Raw genomic sequence first — 18496 nt, forward strand, 5'->3', positions numbered from 1 at the left:
TATATAATAATATCATTGATAAGGTGCCATTTTGGGTCAGGTGACCTCAAGATTAGCCACTTTTTTAACAAATACATGATTTTATTACACTATTTTAACACATTATTTAACTATTGTTGTAATATTTGAACACATTGGACTTCAGGAACAAAAGAATCAGAGATGTTTAATTGCTAATCCAGCACCACGTTAGTATTTGATTCCCATCACCTGTGGCAGGATAATTAACGCAGTAACTATTCATCCCGCCCACTTTTCATTCACTGTGTCCAATCACGACAAAGAAGAACCAATATGCTGTACTCTGATTGACGAATTGGCGCGGTAGTTTGTCTCCTGATTGGCTAATTGACATGCCAGTTTATTTAGGCGCGTCGATTTTTTTTCGCGCCACTGCGTTTACTTTGAGCAGTGCTTTGGGCTGGTTTGGATCTGCATTTAAGCTAAAGGAACAACGCTGCGCTTTAATAAGTAAAAAGGTAAGAAAAGTCGAAAAAAAGTTGCTTTATTGTTAGAGGACCTCTATGAGTGAAACGGTGGTGTGTAAAATGGCGTCTGTGCTCTTTGAAGCTTGTTGTTTTCGCTTATGTGATACTAATAAAGCTAATGTTAAAAGGTTTAACGCTTTTTTTTAAAAAAAAATGTCTGTTTGAACGTTGTTGTTGTTAGCTTAGCTTATTTATTTCTAACACTTTCAAGTGGGGGGAAAAACTCGAAAATTGGGAAAAAATAATCATCGCGCGCTTGTAGTATTGAATAGCTATCTTAACTAGCTGTGCAGTGGTGGGCTGTGTTCCAAACGCCTCCCGTGTCTTTAAACGAGTGTTTTACGCAATCGATGACGTAGTGCGTTCCGCACGTGGCGTAGTGCACTACATATGTGATACGCTGTAATTTAGGATTCGACCTAACGCTTTTTTTTATTTGCTCGGTAATGGCGTTCGCCATTTTAGTAAGTGACAGTTTTGTTTTTTTACGTTAATTTTTTTTTTTAATCTAAAGAAATATGTATACGCGTATACTTGTTCTATATCGTGCGTTTGTTTAGGGAATATTGCTTATTTGGAGTATTTTTATTTTTCGTTTGTGCCAAGCTTGTTGCGTGACGTCACGTCATTCATTTGAGTTCATATGGAGGAAATTGCTTGTGTACAAAACGTTATCGAACCTGTTTACACGTTCAGCCTCAATAAAAATGTTTATTCATCAGTGCTGTGCGATTCTTGACTCTGATTGGTCAGATGTTGGTTAGCTTTTTAAGAGCCGCTCGGACAGGGTTGTATTAATTCGCTGAGCTGACTGATATTGTTGCTATAGTAACGGCTAATTCGCTGTGACTGTAGCAGATATACATGCTAACATTACTTTTATACACATCTATGAATACCACATTATTGTTTCATCTTTAAATAGATCATTAAAGATGGCTAACTTGGTAAGCGGCTAGTTATCCAGCTCATCGTTTCACCACATGTGGGCATGAGTGGGTTTTCTCTAATAGTCTCGGTTTAAGTTCCCATGGAATCAAAATGGAAATTGTGGTTTTTAGTATGAATATATTGGCCTTAAGGTTATCTATAAGCTTGCATGTAGATGTGTTCAAAATGTGCATTCTTTCCATCACCAATAGGGATCAACAGTTTTGTTGGTATCATTCTGCACTTCAGGTTCTGGTCAGATTTTCTTTCCAATCAAACTCTCTAGAGTCTGAGGTGTCCGGCCCCCAAGGTTCCTCAAATCCACCTCGCCATACAGTATGTTTACATGTACAGCGATATTCAGACAATACTCGGATTAAGAAACTTGCATGTAAACAGTGATTTCTGATCTTAATCTGACTAAACTCGTACTCGATGTAAAGACATTGATTTTTGACATATGGAGTATTCCTGTTTTTGTCTTCCTGTTTATCGAAGTACATTGCACACCTTAATCACACTATTAAGGTCGTGTGGGAGTTTTCACCGCATGTTGCCGCAGGATGCGCGTATAGGATGGTCTGAAACCGTGTACTAACGGGCTATAGAGTAGGAAAAACATTTTGGCTACTATATCGTAGGTAAGTACGTGGGTTCGGACGCAGCCCACGGCTTCAAGCAGTCGTGTATTCGCATGTATAGCATGACGTATTAACTGCACTTGAAACTTTCATAAAACTAAAAATGGAACCGCCAAAACTGTATACGGTTCCATAAAGAACTGCATGTTGTGAATTTCTGGAGGGAAGGTCGTGACTTCTGCTGTTACAACATGCAAAATGGGAACATGAAAGGAGTGTTCTGAAAGTGACTCGTAAACACCTTAATCTCAATATTGTCTTATTCAGAATAAGGTCAATAATTAGATTACTGCTATCCATGTAAATGTAGTCATTGTTGAGTGGGAGAAATGTGTTTTTGGCTGTTTAAACACGTGCAGTTTGTTTTCTAGCGGTTGGTTTGTTATGAAGGAAGTGGTGTGAATTCATCTGTCAGTTTTTTTTCAATTACAATGTTCTTTGTCAAGTATGGCAAAACCACGAGGCTTTGAGGTAAGCTAAACGTTATTGGCTATTTAGAAAGGGGGAGGAGTCACTTTATATCCTGCCCTGACTTCCTGTTTCAGTGGAAATTACGTCGACACATGGGATAATGCTGTGCTTTTCCAGGCATGTCGTGAATAAGTTTTCGTTCTTGGTGCTTTAACTGTAGACACACCTGTTGCGTAGCTGTTGAGCGCTTAATGTTAAGTAACTGGTTGGTTAGCTAGCTTAGCGCACGGGGTTTGCTTCTCAATGGTCATCCTCTCATCTCCAAAGTGGTGGATCTCCAGGACTTGCTGTCATGGCGTAATGCTTGAACTGGATCACTTTTCCTAGAACAGCACATCCTAAAGTTTTGTCCCTCTTCTACCATGTGCAATTTTTCATTTATTAATGAGCTATATCATGCTTTTTAATCATTTGTGTACACGTTTAATGTTGTGGAATGTCGGAGAAACAAGTCGGTTCCTGTTAGGATTAGTGTAGAGGCATGGCTCGGACTGTAGTTCTTGCTGTAATATGAAGGATGGGTTTGTACGGGCGTCCTAGAAGTCTCGTACATGTCTTCCAGCAACGTCGGTTGCGCCTTGGTCAGTGGAGACTTGTGGACGTTCACGTCTCGGTTGGTCCGCAGCACGTCTGTTCGGATTGGTTAACAACGTTGGCAAGAGTGTGTGCGCGCGCCTGATGTGCTTGCTATGTTTCCTGCGAGTGTGCCGACGAGTCCTGAAAAGTGAAGCCAAACAGTTTTGATCGCCCCCAGGTGGCTGGATGAAGTATAGGTCATATACCCACCCTCTTCACGTAGTCTAATGGGATGAGACCAAATAAAGTCAAATCGCACTTCAAATAGAATTTTTGTTAGTTTTTATTATTATAGTTAGTTTTTATTATGCTGATGTAAGTTCAAGCGTTTGTTTTTTTTAAAAATGTTTAATTTGACGCTATAAAAATGGGGGTGTGAGGTCCATGATTGACAGCTTCTCTGAGCGAAGTAGTCACTGGGGCACCAATGGACTATTTTCAGGATCTTGGGGAGGAGATTGGAGTGTTTTTACTTTAATTTCTATAACTGTTTATTTGACCCTGATTATGAGTGGAAAAAGATCAGGGGTGTGTGTTTGTGATTTGATTCGGTACCACGCTCCGCTTCATGCTTACTACTCTAAAATGTCAGTGCCGTATCGGGACGTTGGTGGCTTCACTGCAATGGAAGAGTGAAGGTGCGTCGTCCGTCTTTGGTAGTCGCCGCACAAAATTGTGTAAAGTTAAACTTTTCTCAACTTTGTCCCGTCACTGGACACGCCCACGTCTAGTCTCCAACGGTCGCTGTCGCTCATATCGCCAGAAGTCGCCAGCACTCACTGAAAAGGAATAGTTTCCGGTCGCTGTACGTGTGGACGTACCTTAACGGATTTTCCCACCTCAAGAACGTCTGCAGTGGCTCTCTGCTTGGCGTTGTGCCACATCGCTCCACCCCGGCGTGCGTTATTTTTGGTCTGGAGCGAGTTATTCCTTAAAAGTGCTAATTTTCTTCCTCTTCTACTGCAACAATTTGCCAATATATATACACATTAATTCGCTTTCTGGCAGCTATAAACGTTTTTCTTCAGCAGTCTCAAGAAATTAAATAACGTAAAAAAAAGACAGAATGGCCTGTCTGCTGTACGAGTCCCTGTGAACATAACCACATGACTGAATTAAAGCCAGGACTACAATCAGATCTTAGCGTTATAGAGAATTAATCGACAGCACCTGACCAATCAGATCAGAGAATCCAACAGGAAGTGGATTTAATTGATTAAAATTCATGTTTTGCTCTTCGGAAGCGAAGGTCTGTGATCTGTTCAGAGTTGTACGCGCTCAGAATAATATTTTAATGGCGTTCGTGCAGCCGTCGGTGAGATTAATGTTGCAGCACCTGAGAATGTAGTAGTAGTGTAACTTGATGAGAAAGCTCTTACCGGCGCCGCAGACTCGAGCGCTTCATTACTTTGAGTTTCTCATCAGGTTTTTAGAGCTGAGAGTTGATTAAACTGCCGCTGTAATCAGTGTGTGCTTGTTATTTCACCGTGCTCGTCATTGTGAGTGTGTACTGCCTGCTAGTCTTATTTTTGGGGAAATGTTTATTTTAAAAACGAAATGCTGCACGTTTATTGTGCGGCGTTCTCCAGCACAGTTTGAGGATTTTCCTGCTCTTTCCCAGGTTTGTTTCAGGAAAGTGTCCCGATTATCGTGTCTTTTATTCCCCACTGAAGCAACGTACATGATGGCGATTCTTGAATGAAACTAGACGCAGAAATGCACACGGTCGCGCGACCTTCGTCACGTCCTCTTTAAAACGGATACGAAAGCGGTCATGCGCGTCTATAGGAACGTGAGCAGTGTTCGATCCTGAGAACGGGATCTGTTTGCAGTTTCTCCGCCCAGATGGCTGTAGATGGTCCAATTTTCTGTTTTGAGCGCTGCTGTGATTTTGTTTAAATGCTAGCTAAAAGTTTTCCTTAAACCGAGGGGTTCACGTACGGAGTCCTAACGTGGCGGTTTCACACCAATGAGTTCATGTGCAAACTTAAATCCCCAAGATTGTCCCGATTGAAGAACCGACACGGATGTTGTCGGTTCAGGTCGTGGTGTTGTAGAACTGGACGATATGATCTCGTTTTAATTACGTCATGATGCGCCTTTCTGATGCATCATGGGTATCATTTCTTTTTAGTGTTTTTTAAATAAATACATTTAAAAAAAAAAAAAAAGACTAGTTTACTTGAATCAGCTGATTTTTCGTACTTAATTGTTGATAAATTCTATTTCTCATGCTCCTATTAAGTATCGGTCCATTTGTATGAATTACATCGTCTGTCTGCGCGTCGCTTCAGTTTGAGGAAATCCCAAACCTGTTCCTTTATCGTGACGCGTTTTCGGGTCGGATCCCTTTCGAGTCTAGTTCCTCTTAAAGTTTCTTGCTCGTATCATCTCGGGGAGTTTTCCCTCGCCACCGTCACCTGACTTGCTCGTTAGGGGAAAATCGATGCTTTTCAAATTCATATCCGCCGTTTTGCGTAATATAAATCTGTCGAGCATGTGGATTTTAACGTTTCGTTGTTAAAAGCGCTATACAAATAAGACAATAAAATTTTGTGCATCGTAGACTTGCCTCTCCTTTATCCCCCAGGTCGTAATACTTAAACGTATTGATCAGCCGATAATGTGTGCAACACGGGAGTTGAATCCTTTACTGTGGGTTTGAAGTCCGAGTTGCAAGAGACCGCAAATGACCGTGTGTGTGTGCGCTTGTGATTCCAATGGTGTGTGTGTTCGTTGTCCGATATCCTGTTAGGTCAAAGTGTATGCTCTTGTAAGAACCTCGTATTGTAAACCTGTACAAGGTATCGGTGGTTAATTTACAGTAATGGTCTTGGCGTTCCGACATCATAGAAGTGCTTTACTTCACAACACACGCCAGTTATCGCTTGTGACGTAGCCGTTTTTTTTTTTTTTTGAAACAGCCATCAGGGTAAGCTCGAGACGGTAGTGTGGTCCCGACTTAAATTTCCTGACTTGTTACAGTAACTCTTTCATGCACAAGTTATCGATCAAGTTTCTTAAATATCATATTAATGTAAATGGATTGTCCATAAGCTCAACAAAGGCTTAAACAGTATGTTTCAGATTATTATTATTATTATTATTATTATTATTATTATTATTATTATTTTTAAGTTTTTGAATTTCCAAACTTAATATTCATGTTAACGCTTGCGACGAGCTCCTACAGCCGTGTTTTCGCAGGTTTCTGGCCACACCCTCTCGATATCCCTGCACTCGATGTCTTCATGTGTCTTTTATTAAATATCTTCGTGACGCTGTGGTAAAACGTCTCTGAAGCCTAAAATACATACGACTGTTATTTCCCCTTGTTAAGCCCTTCTTCACAGAAGAGTTTCACTCCGTCAGCGCCGACATCTTCCTTATGACCCCAACTTTTTCTTTCTCCTTATTGAAATGTCTGGAACGTCCACAGCATCCACCGTTCCGCGTTTAGGAGAAGTAGCCTTATTAGCGGTGTATGGAAACACGAGTCCCGTCCCTCTTCCTTCCTCACTGATCCGTGCGCCTGTAGCAGTTGTCAAACGTCTGTTTTCAGAGAAAGTCACGGACGGCGAGACTCGAATGATCAGCGGAGCGTCGAGTTTGGTGCAGCACGGTAAACCGGTAACTTCCTCAGAGGAGGTAAAAGGCAGACCTGGCCGATCTGGGTGGAGCTAAAACTCTCAGAGGAGCGACTGTAAAGCAGGAAATTGTGCCGTGTGAATTTAAACCCATGTGAATAACGCTTTAAATACAATCTCTTAATATATAGACAAAGGAAAAGTATTTCCACACACTAGCTCCTGTTGAGCTGCTTGTTGACGTGAGGCCGCGTGGCTTCGGTCATCACTCGACTGACTCTATATTGCGCTATAAGCAGTTCTGATATTTCAGGCGACACTTTTGAACAATTGGGTCAATTTTTTTTTTTCCCCCTCTGGTATCTGATCAACAGTTAGCCCCATCCAAAGTTTTGCTGGTACCAGCTCGACTCTATACTAGGGATGTCTATAGTCGTACTCTATACTCTCTACGTCTCTATAGTCGTACTCTCTATACTCTCTACATCTCTCTACTCTGTCTCTATAGTCGTACTCTCTACGTCTCTATACTCTCTACGTCTCTGTAGTCGTACTCTCTACATCTCTCTACTCTATACGTCTCCATACTCTCTCTATAGTCGTACTCTCTATACTCTCTACATCTCTCTACTCTCTCTATAGTCGTACTCTCTATACTCTCTACATCTCTCTACTCTCTCTATAGTCGTACTCTCTACGTCTCTATACTCTGTCTCTAGTCATACTCTCTACATCTCTATACTCTCTACGTCTCTGTAGTCGTACTCTCTACATCTCTCTACTCTATACGTCTCCATACTCTGTCTCTATAGTCGTACTCTCTACGTCTCTGTACTCTCTACGTCTCTGTACTCTCTACGTCTCTGTACTCTCTACGTCTCTGTACTCTCTACGTCTCTGTACTCTCTACGTCTCTGTACTCTCTACGTCTCTGTACTCTCTGTCCTATAATCGTACTCTCTGTCCTATAATCGTACTCTCTGTCCTATAATCGTACTCTCTGTCCTATAATCGTACTCTGTCCTATAATCGTACTCTCTGTCCTATAATCGTACTCTCTACATCTCTATACTCTGTCTCTATAGTCGTACTCTCTACATCTCTATACTCTGTCTCTATAGTCGTACTCTCTACGTCTCTGTAGTCATACTCTATAAACTCTACATTTCTAGACTCTCTGTACAGCTCTGTAGTTGTACTCTCTGTACAGCTCTGTAGTTGTACTCTCTGTACAGCTCTATAGTTGTACTCTCTGTGCAGCTCTATAGTTGTACTCTCTGTGCAGCTCTATAGTTGTACTCTCTGTACAGCTCTATAGTTGTACTCTCTGTACAGCTCTGTAGTTGTACTCTCTGTACAGCTCTGTAGTTGTACTCTCTGTACAGCTCTATAGTTGTACTCTCTGTGCAGCTCTGTAGTTGTACTCTCTGTGCAGCTCTATAGTTATACTCTCTGTGCAGCTCTATAGTTGTACTCGCTGTACAGCTCTATAGTTGTACTCGCTGTACAGCTCTGTAGTTGTACTCTCTGTACAGCTCTGTAGTTGTACTCTCTGTGCAGCTCTATAGTTGTACTCTCTAGACTCTCATGGCGTAGTGTAGGAGTTAATGGCTTCGGGCTGTGTGTGTGTTTTATTTGCTTAAGATGCGTCACTCCGGTGTTTTGTTGCCGATGGGCTGTAATTTGGATTTGCGAAAGCCGTGTCTGTTTCGTTGTACCTTCATGGCATTTAGGCCCCTGACCTTTTAGTAAATGGCGTGTACGTTCTCCCTTGAGCCACATTAACATCTCAAATGTTAAACTTTGCTGGTACTAAGGTGAGAAGTCTGTGTCTGAAAGCCTTCCTCACTCCTCATTTAAAGCACAGCACGTAGTGTTTCACAGGGTGTGTTCTTCACGCCGCAGTCGCCGGGTTCAGCGGTTAGGTTCCCGAGGGGAGACGTTGACCGCTGACAGGATCAGACGATGACGCAGAGACGATGTGTCGATACCGTGATGAATTCTACACGTGATGTTTTTAAGAAAATAGGACGTAGTGTAAAGTAATCTCAGTTCCTGTTTAAACCCACGGTTGAGATTTGTCGTACGTCCAGGAGAGATGGTCTCTGTGCTCAGGGTCGTTTGTGTTCTGTTTCTCATCAGTGTTTCTGAAGGGTCTTCGTTTGTAGTCGGTGTTTATCTCGCGTTAGTGCGAGTGTTCAGTCGTGTATCTGTGCTCAAGGTGCTGTCATTTCATGGAGAACATTTCATGTGTTTTAAAAAGCTCAGATTTTTCCTCCGTTGAGAATTCTCTGAATGTGCTGTCTCCCTCCTCCTCCACCTCCTTTTTCTTATTCTTTCATTTTCATCTTTCATCTTTCTTCTCCTTTTCCCCTTCTGCCTCACTTTCTTCCCTTTTTCTTCATTCGGCTACCCCTTCTGTCTCATTCTTTGTTCATTCTTCTCCTTTCTTTTATTTCTCCCTTCTTTTTTCCTCCTTCCTTCCTTCCTTCTTAATGTTTCTTCTTTTTCTCCTCTGGCCTCCTTTCTCCTCCTCACCTTTTTCCTCCATCTTTCTTATTCCTCCTTTCTCTTCTTTCCTCCATCTTTCTTATTCCTCTCTTCTTATTCCTTCCTCCATCTTTCTTATTCCTCCTTTCTCTTCTTTCCTCCATCTTTCTTATTCCTCTCTTCTTATTCCTTCCTCCATCTTTCTTATTCCTCCTTTCTCTTCTTTCCTCCATCTTTCTTATTCCTCTCTTCTTATTCCTTCCTCCATCTTTCTTATTCCTCCTTTCTCTTCTTTCCTCCATCTTTCTTATTCCTCTCTTCTTATTCCTTCCTCCATCTTTCTTATTCCTCTGTTCTTATTCCTTCCTGCCTTCTTATTCCTCCCTTCTTATTCCTTCCTCCTTTCTCTTCTTTCCTCCATCTTTTATTCCTCCCTTCTTATTCCTTCCTCCATCTTTCTTATTCCTTTCTTTTATTCCTCCCTTCTTATTCCTTCCTCCTTTCTCTTCTTTCCTCCATCTTTCTTATTCCTCCTTTCTCTTCCTCCCTCCATCTTTTATTCCTCCCTCCATCTTTCTTATTCCTCCTTCCTTATTCCTTCCTCCATCTTTCTTATTCCTCCTTTCTCTTCCTTCCTCCATCTTTCTTATTCCTCCTTTCTCTTCCTTCCTCCATCTTTCTTATTCCTCCTTTCTTATTCCTTCCTCCATCTTTCTTATTCCTTTCTTTTATTCCTCCTTTCTTATTCCTTTCTCTTCTTTCCTCCATCTTTCTTATTCCTCCTTTCTCTTCCTCCCTCCATCTTTTATTCCTCCCTCCATCTTTCTTATTCCTCCTTCCTTATTCCTTCCTCCGTCTTTCTTATTCCTCCTTTCTTATTCCTTCCTCCATCTTTCTTATTCCTTCCTCTCTTTTATTCCTCCCTTCTTATTCCTTCCTCCTTTCTCTTCTTTCCTCCATCTTTTATTCCTCCCTTCTTATTCCTTCCTCCATCTTTCTTATTCCTCCTTTCTCGTCCTTCCTCCATCTTTCTTATTCCTCCTTTCTCGTCCTTCCTCCATCTTTTTTTCCTCCTCCATTTTGCTTTTTCTCCTGCAGCTTTCTCCTTTCATATGTTCTCTCCTCCTTTTTCTTTAAATATCCTTTTTTTTTCTCTCTCCAGTCTTACTCCTTTTTCTCTTCCTTCATCTTCCTTTCCCTGTCTTTCTTATTCTTCCTCCTTGTCCTTCCTTCCTTCATGTGTTCTTCCTCTCCTACATCCCCCTCTTCCTTCTGCCTCCCCGTTTTTCCTTCTCCTTGTTGAGCTGCTCTGTGTGTCAGGGCTGGAAGTTGCGGTGAGGTTTTACTCATCAGTCGCGATGGACGGTTAATCTTAAACACGGTCACTCATCTCCTCGTCACTACTTCCCTAACTGACCTGTAGACGCGAGATCCTCGTCATCGCTGTCAGAGCGCTGTTCACACCGGCGTCCGTGAGGATTTCCACGCTTCATATCACGGTGTATCGTATAACCGGTTACGTGTGTGTTTAGTTTACAAGATTAGAACCAGATTTGCATGGTGTTCAGGACTGACGGCGAAAAGGAGGCGTACGAGCTTGTCGTGATGCATTATTGAGGCCGAGTGTTTTAAGAGCTTCAAACCTCTCAAGCAGCGGAAACGGAGAGAAAGAGCGAGAGACGAACACAGAGGAGCTGTCCTTTGTCTCGGTGTTGCAGTTGAACAGAGCTGTCATGGAACTAGGTTAACTTACTGTTCGAGGCCTTGAAATATATATATATATTTTTTCTTTTTCTCCCCTCTGGTGTGTGTGAGAGCATGCACATTTTGAGCAATAGAGAATGTGAGCCTGTGGTTCTTTCACCATCGTGGGGGGCGCTGTTTAATACGTCCTCTACGGGAATATATATGCGCGTGTGTGTGTATATATATATGTGTGTATATATGTATATATATATATATATATATATATATATATATATATATATATACTTTTTTTTAAAAATATTTCTTTGTAGTTAACACTAATAAGAGAGAATTATGATGTCTGCTCGCTTGGCTAACGTGTTCAGTCGAGTTTATTTCCCCGAACCCGTGGACTCTTCGCAGCCTCTATCCTACTGAACGGGTGCATCTGCCACGTGGTTACGGTTTTATTTCTCATGCCGTGAGCCGCCCGATCGAAAGCTACGGTGACGCGCGTGTCCGTGATGGAGTCCTGCGCCCATGATAAATATATCGCGGTCGTAAAAGTGTGAGATCACGCTGGGATGGAAGAATATTGTATTTAACGTGTCGGCGCTGCGCGCTTGTTCCGTTCGGACCAGGAGAACGGATGCTCCCGGGCTGCGGGCTCGGTTCGTGCCGCGTGACGGACGCGTGTAAGAATCTGAGACGTAAACGAGAGTTTCGCAAAAACCGTCACGGTTTCTGCACGAGGACTTCGTGGAGACTCGTCTCGATATACCGTGAAGACGTGTCCAGCTTGTATCCCGTAAAGGTGAAAGAAACCTGTTTTAACACTTCAAGGACGATAAAAGCTTGTCGCCATGGTAATGCAAGAGCCGAGTGACGGAGGGGGTGTGGTGGGACGCGAGTTTAAAAATAAATAAATAAATAAAAATTCAGTTGTGGCTGCCATCTCCAGCTTTAGGTTTTATTCAGTGGTGTTTTTAATTCATCTGTTACCCAGTGAAAAGTTAGGACGGTAAATAAGTGTAACTAGTTATTAGCTGAAACTGAACGGATCTCGTGCTCGGTTTTGAGCAGCAGTGGAGATGCTCGCGTCACTGTACAGCGAAGTCGCCCTGACGAACGCCGCGCCGTAGAATTATACCACGGTAAGTGCTGAACCAAACGGAGGTCACGTTCGTGTTCACAACAAGCAAGGAAACATAAGCTTTTCACGTGTCCCGTCATCCAAGGATGTTTAACCAGCTCTTACTAAACATTTTTCCTTCCTTATTTTTTTCCCTTCTTCCTCCTCATTCCTCCATGTTCTTCCTTTTTCTCCTTTTCGTTCTTCCTCCTTCCTACTCTTCATTCTTCCATTTTCCCCTTCCTCGGCTTCCTCCTCTTCGTTCCTCTTCCTTGTTCCTCTTCCTTTTCTCCTTCATTCTTCCTCCTTTCTCGTCTTCATTCTTCCATTTTCCCCTTCCTCGGCTTCCTCCTCTTCGTTCCTCTTCCTTGTTCCTCTTCCTTTTCTCCTTCATTCTTCCTCCTTTCTCGTCTTCATTCTTCCATTTTCCCCTTCCTCAGCTTCCTCCTCTTCGTTCCTCTTCCTTGTTCCTCTTCCTTTTCTCCTTCATTCTTCCTCCTTTCTCGTCTTCATTCTTCCATTTTCCCCTTCCTCGGCTTCCTCCTCTTCGTTCCTCTTCCTTGTTCCTCTTCCTTTTCTCCTTCATTCTTCCTCCTTTCTCGTCTTCATTCTTCCATTTTCCCCTTCCTCGGCTTCCTCCTCTTCGTTCCTCTTCCTTGTTCCTCTTCCTTTTCTCCTTCATTCTTCCTCCTTTCTCGTCTTCATTCTTCCATTTTCCCCTTCCTCGGCTTCCTCCTCTTCGTTCCTCTTCCTTGTTCCTCTTCCTTTTCTCCTTCATTCTTCCTCCTTTCTCGTCTTCATTCTTCCATTTTCCCCTTCCTCGGCTTCCTCCTCTTCGTTCCTCTTCCTTGTTCCTCTTCCTTTTCTCCTTCATTCTTCCTCCTTTCTCGTCTTCATTCTTCCATTTTCCCCTTCCTCGGCTTCCTCCTCGTCGTTCCTCTTCCTTTTCTCCTTCATTCTTACTCCTTTCTCGTCTTCATTTTTCCTTTTTCCCCCTTCCTTGGTCTTCCTTCCTCCTCCTTGGTCTTCAGTCATTGTCATTCAGCGTATAATTGTGTTCATTCTCTTTTTTTTTTTTTTTTTTTTTTTTTTAAATTGAGTTTTAGTAAAATTCTTATTCAAACCGCCGAAACCACGGAGGCTTAACGATGTAAGAAGATGCACAGGCTAGCTCGGCAGTGTATTTTGGTTCGTGGCTAAATATTTAGCCTCATGGATAAATATCCTTAATTGTTCCAAAAGTCATCTTGGCACGCGTGTTTTTTTTTTTTAAATTAAAAAAAAAAAAACGATATATCCTAAATAGTTTCTGTTCTCAGAGTGACTGAGCTCTTCCCTCATCATGTAGGCCTGCGTCTTGAATATGATGGCGTTAAAGCAGCTCTCTGTACGTAGCTGCGTCCTGACAGCCGGAGCCGTGTGCAGAACGGCAGCGTCGAGAAGCCGTTAACCCGCGTGTTGCGTACGTGGGCGCGAGATCATTTGGCGCTCCTTTCTGGATTATTTTTGCCTCGCAGCTTGCTATAACACCCGCAGCGATGGCAAGAAGTGTGACCGTTTTCAAGCTTTTGGTTTGGACCGTGCGGGTTTTAACCCTGAATTCACCAAATCGGCGTCTTCATGTAGAAGCTCAAGCAGCAGATTGGGTAAATGCACTGGTTGTGGTTGGAGTATCGGGGTACTGGAGTATCGGATAGAGGGTATAAACACTTCTGCCCTTTCATGCTTCTGAGATCATGCCAAAAATCGGAATTGGATTCTGGATGAACTTGCTCTCGGTAGCCGTGTGTTCTCAGGCAGCGCTGTTCAAGTGTCGCTGTTGTATTTTGGGACGATTTTAAAGCAAACCTGAGACGGTCTGAAATAACAGTTAGTACTGTAGCACAGTTGAGTTTGGGTTCGTATGGAGGTGAGAGCATTTTGTTTCTGGCCCCCTACTACAGCGATTTTTATTTATTTATTTATTTATTTATTTTTTTAAGATAAATGGTTAATTCGACTCTCCTCCGACGTGGGACGTCGTAGACTCGGACTCCTGGTGTGGGGAGAAATGTTGCAGAAAAGGTTCCGCGTTTAATAAGCGAATACGCTACGTCTCTATGGCGATGGATCCAACACAAATACATACATCTACGTACATGTAGGACTCCTTTAAACTCGATACGCTCTAACGTTTACTGTCTTTCTGAGCAGTCCATGCTGATTTGACGTCACATGTCGAACTCGTAGTTGGAGTCGCTACGTAGCGATCCCGAGGCTCGTTTTCTCCTAATAGGAGGTTTGAAATTCCAAGCAGAAGTAGCACTCGGATCAGACGTGAAGAGAGAGTTCTTTTAGCAGGAAAACCTTCACAGAAGGGGCAGTGACGAAGACGTGTTTAGTTTTGCTTCGCGACGACTTTGCCCGGATGAACTTTGTCATGCGAGAGAAAACGAGAACGCGGGACTGTGGTCTGTCGGGGCGGTTTAATCACTCGGACTGTCGCGCTTGTTCTACGTGGTTTCTCGACGGTCCTTTCGACGCTTCCGAACGAGCGTCGCAGCTGAAATCAAAATGATTTTCAGACGTTCGACGTGAGATCTCGTTTGTCTGTAAGGTCGGCCTCGCCCGTTGGTCCGGGCTCACTAATGCTAGCCTCCGCCATCTTTGCTAACTTGCGCTCGCTTCCTTGGTGTGACCGGAGCAGCTCGTCGTCTCGTACGTCAGCTAGGCTGCACGTCCCGTCTTATCAGGCGAATCGCACCTGAAGCGGCGTACCGCCCACACTTTCCGATTCAGAATCGTCTCGTTGATCCATAGGTTGCTTTATTTATTTGTAACAGTTAGGTGGGTCCATGAAGCTCCGCCCCCACGATCTCAGGTGGCCTGTGGTGTAGTGTCTCTGAAATGATGGACAGGAAGTGCATCCAAACGCTAAAGCGTTCGGTTTCCACTGCGGCCTAGCTTTTTATAAACGTGACTAGAGAAGGTTTTTTTAGCTCGTAAAACGTTCCCGGAAAAATCTCTCGATGCGTGTTCGGCTTCGTTATATAGTCGTGTAACGTTACGCATCATCATGTTAATTCGTGACGCCGCTCAAATCTGAAATTGGTCAGAGAAAGCGCTGCAAGTCTGGCATCAAAGTGTCAAATGTACGATTTTACTCCGTAATGTTGGTCATAATGATTAGAAAGTGCTGAAATGTGCTGTATAGCTTGTTCTGTGCCGTGGGTCAGCACTCGGACGTGTCAAGCAGAGGAAGATGAGCCGGGGAAACGTCGGCCATCTTGAAGTGTTCACTGTGAAATCGCCCATAAATCCATCATCCAGGCCGGCAGCAGCAGCACTTCCTCACTGCATGGCTCATAACGTTATTACACCTTCCTTAAACCTGAGATGGTGGAAACGCTCGTCTTCCTGTATTTCTTTCTTTCTTAGTTCTGGATGATGAAACCGTTTATCGTGGGAGAAATGGATCTCGCCCAAGCGTACCGCGATATGAGAAGTGAGCATCGGCCCGTGACTGTAATCCTCTGCGACTCCGTTAGGGATGAAACGGTTACGGGTTGCACGATACAATTCCCAGACCGTTAGTATTACCGTGTCACGTCTAAATCATTATGAAACAGTGTACGGTTTAACCCGATTTCTAAAACATCAAATGCCCGTACCGTTACGTCTGTGGACTCCGTGCACGCCGAGTGACGGTGATTTCACAGACTGTTCTAAAACAGTGAGGTGACTCTGACCCTCTCTCTCTCCTCCTGTAATCTCCTACACTCGAACCTCAGCATCTCGTCACTCAGCCCTACTGCTGTTTATACCTCTGTTTTGATAGCTGTGGTCTGAGCACCTACCACGTTCTGCTCTAAAACACACACACGCGTGCACACCAACTGCTGCACCATTTGTTACGGGACTGAATAAAGGCTTGTTGCGTCATGAATAAATTGAAAGGCGCATGAATAGAAACAGTCGGGTCATTCAGTGTGCAGTTCATCTGAAATCTATCTATCTATCTATCTATCTATTTATCTATTTATCTATTTATTTATTTATATGGTGAAGTAAAACCACCACAGACTGAACCACTTGAAGGACAATCATGGGGGTGGGGTACAGCCATGTGTGGTTTTTTTTTTTTTTTTTTTTTTTTTTTGGCCCCTTTTCCTGTTTTGTGCCAATGATAACATCCCAAATTAAATTATTACCTATAGAGCATAATGGTTTTACTTTTTTGTCGTCTTTTTTCCTTTCTTTTTTTTTTGCTTTTAATCATAAAACCCCAAATAAATCATTGTAAATGATTGTAAAGCAATTTGATTTATTTATTATATATATTGGCAGATTCTCTTCCAAAGCTGCTGCAGACATACAGTATATACAATATTTATACAATTTTATTTGTTTACTTTTTTTAAAATGCTTTAACGCATCTTTGACAAAATGGCCGCCTTCAGCCTTCGTTCCAGCTGTGAACTGCATTAAGCCCCCCCCCCCCCCCCCCCCCCCCCGTTTCTATGTTCTTGCGTGTTGCTGATTCCTGATCAGTCCGTACACGACTCCGGAGAGTGTTCCGTGATCGTCGCGGCCAAAATGCTTGATTTTGCTGCGGGTCTGTGCTTCTCTGCGGAAAACGACTTAAATCGGCGAAATCGCAGTGGCGAGGAATTTCTTGGCACGGACTGTCGGCGATGTTTATTGGTAAATTAAATCTTTTTAGCTGTACTTGTGTTCGATGCACGTGAATAGAAGGGGGCTTGTGGCGATGTCGCATGATATGTCTTGCCCGGAGTCTGCAGAAAATCGTTGGTAACTTTTTTTTTTTTTTTTTTTTTTTTTTTTTTGGGGGGAAGATCGCAAGCTAATCTGAATATTGTGGCGTTGACTTGATTGTGTTCCCGTGATCGCCAAATCCTGCAGGTACTGTCCAAAAAAAAAAAGTGCAGTACAATCCACTTTCTAGTCTTTAATCTAGTAAAAAACATTAATGTTTTATTTTGCTCCTGTTGACCGAGAACGTATCCACTGGTAAATTGTGTAGTTTATCGTGATGTCTCCTTGTGATTTACACCCCCCCCCCCCCCCCTTTAATAAACACTTGCTGTTTTATAAGTGACCTCGTTATTGCCGAGCGGCGTGTCACGATGGTGCGACGATCAGCTCTCGAGCAGAGAGGGATTGTTGCACACGGAGCTGTACTCAAGCTCCTTTTCAGGGTTGAGGGGAAACTAACCGTACTCGCGTCCTTCCCCTGAGGCCGAGACGGAGCGTTATCCAACAGTTCGGCATTCCTCCTTACAAATAAAGCCTCTCCCAAGTAGGGCAGAACATTTCAGAGTATTGCTTTTAAAGAATTATTTATTCTGACCTGCTCCATCATGTTAAGTTACTCTGACCCAGGGGCAGTTTTTACACCCTGCTGAAATGCACCGCATGAACACGAGTTAAGCCTCAGAGGTCCAATTCTGAACTTTTTAAATCGGATTTAAAGGTACACCGTGTTCACAGACCCAGATCCGAGATAAATAGTGAAGCTGCTTTTTGTTCTAGTTGTTAAGGTCCTGCTGGGGTTTTATTTAGTGATTTTATTTTCCCCCATGGTTTTTAACTCTTGTTGGTGCCTCTGAGAAATGACGGTGAAAGATTTGGACGCCGTACAAGGTGTTATCGGATACGTTGGGAGGTTTTAAGTTTGCAGATGTAGTAAATTTATCAGCTGCTCACCGGGTGACTAAACGCTACAATCTGGCTGCCTGGGAACAAGCGTTTTTTTTTTGTTGTTGTTGTTGTTTGAAAACCAGTCATTTTTTTTTTGACAGATATTGGCATTAATTAAGGTATATAAAAAGAAAGGAAGAAATAAATCAAACCAACACAAACCTGTAAACGAAGACTAAACTGTAGCTGTAAGCTGTAGACATGTCTCAGCTTTTGTGCTCACTTATTACATATTCTGAAATGTTTTTATTGGCAGATAATAGAGTTAAAATACCTTCCACTTCAAACTTTACCCTGATTGTTCATTTTGTGCTCCCAGTAGTCTGTGCGTTTGCCCTTTTATGGCGTTTTGTGGGCGTTCCTGCGTTCGGACGAGGCGTGTCGGGAACGCCCTCCGCGCTTTACCGAGCCGACCTTCTGATCTGACGTACGGCGTGAGCAGTAAGCAGAGATGGAAAATGAATTGCTGCAGTAATCGTGAATCTATTAAGTGTTGAAACGTCACTATTCGAATTGTGTTCACCAGATAAAACGTGGTCCGTGTATGAATTAAAATGCTACCGTTAGAATGGAAGAAACGTCGTAGAGCTGTCGGAATATAGAAGTGGAATCTCCCGAACAGCGGACGCGCGTCCGTCCTGAAATCCACTTCTCTCCTCTTTTATTGGGCTGCTTTGTGAAGCCAGGAAGTGGGCCAATGTTTTAGTCCCTGTTGAATTAAAAGGTGAAATTACAGAGGGAGAGAAGAGTGTAGAAGCTAGATAAATAGCACGGCCGTCTTCCTCGTCTTTTTTT

At 43.0% G+C, this 18496-nt stretch overlaps 1 protein-coding gene across 6 annotated transcripts in view; it reads left to right on the forward strand.

Annotated features, from left to right (window-relative positions):
• Nucleotides 1–376: 376 nt before the first annotated feature.
• The window catches only part of elavl2 (ELAV like neuron-specific RNA binding protein 2), a 49131-nt gene continuing 31011 nt past the window's right edge, over nt 377–18496 (forward strand). For 2 of the 6 annotated variants that reach the window (XM_017460799.3, XM_053677432.1), the window contains exon 1: nt 377–479. The gene's annotated coding sequence lies outside the window, so the exon portion shown is untranslated. The remainder of the gene's footprint in view (nt 480–18496) is intronic. The other 4 variants (XM_053677434.1, XM_053677433.1, XM_017460801.3 and 1 more) reach the window with 2 other exon arrangements.

The sequence above is a fragment of the Ictalurus punctatus genome, chromosome 29 (genome assembly GCF_001660625.3).
Source record: "Ictalurus punctatus breed USDA103 chromosome 29, Coco_2.0, whole genome shotgun sequence".
Taxonomy (NCBI): Eukaryota; Metazoa; Chordata; class Actinopteri; order Siluriformes; family Ictaluridae; genus Ictalurus; species Ictalurus punctatus.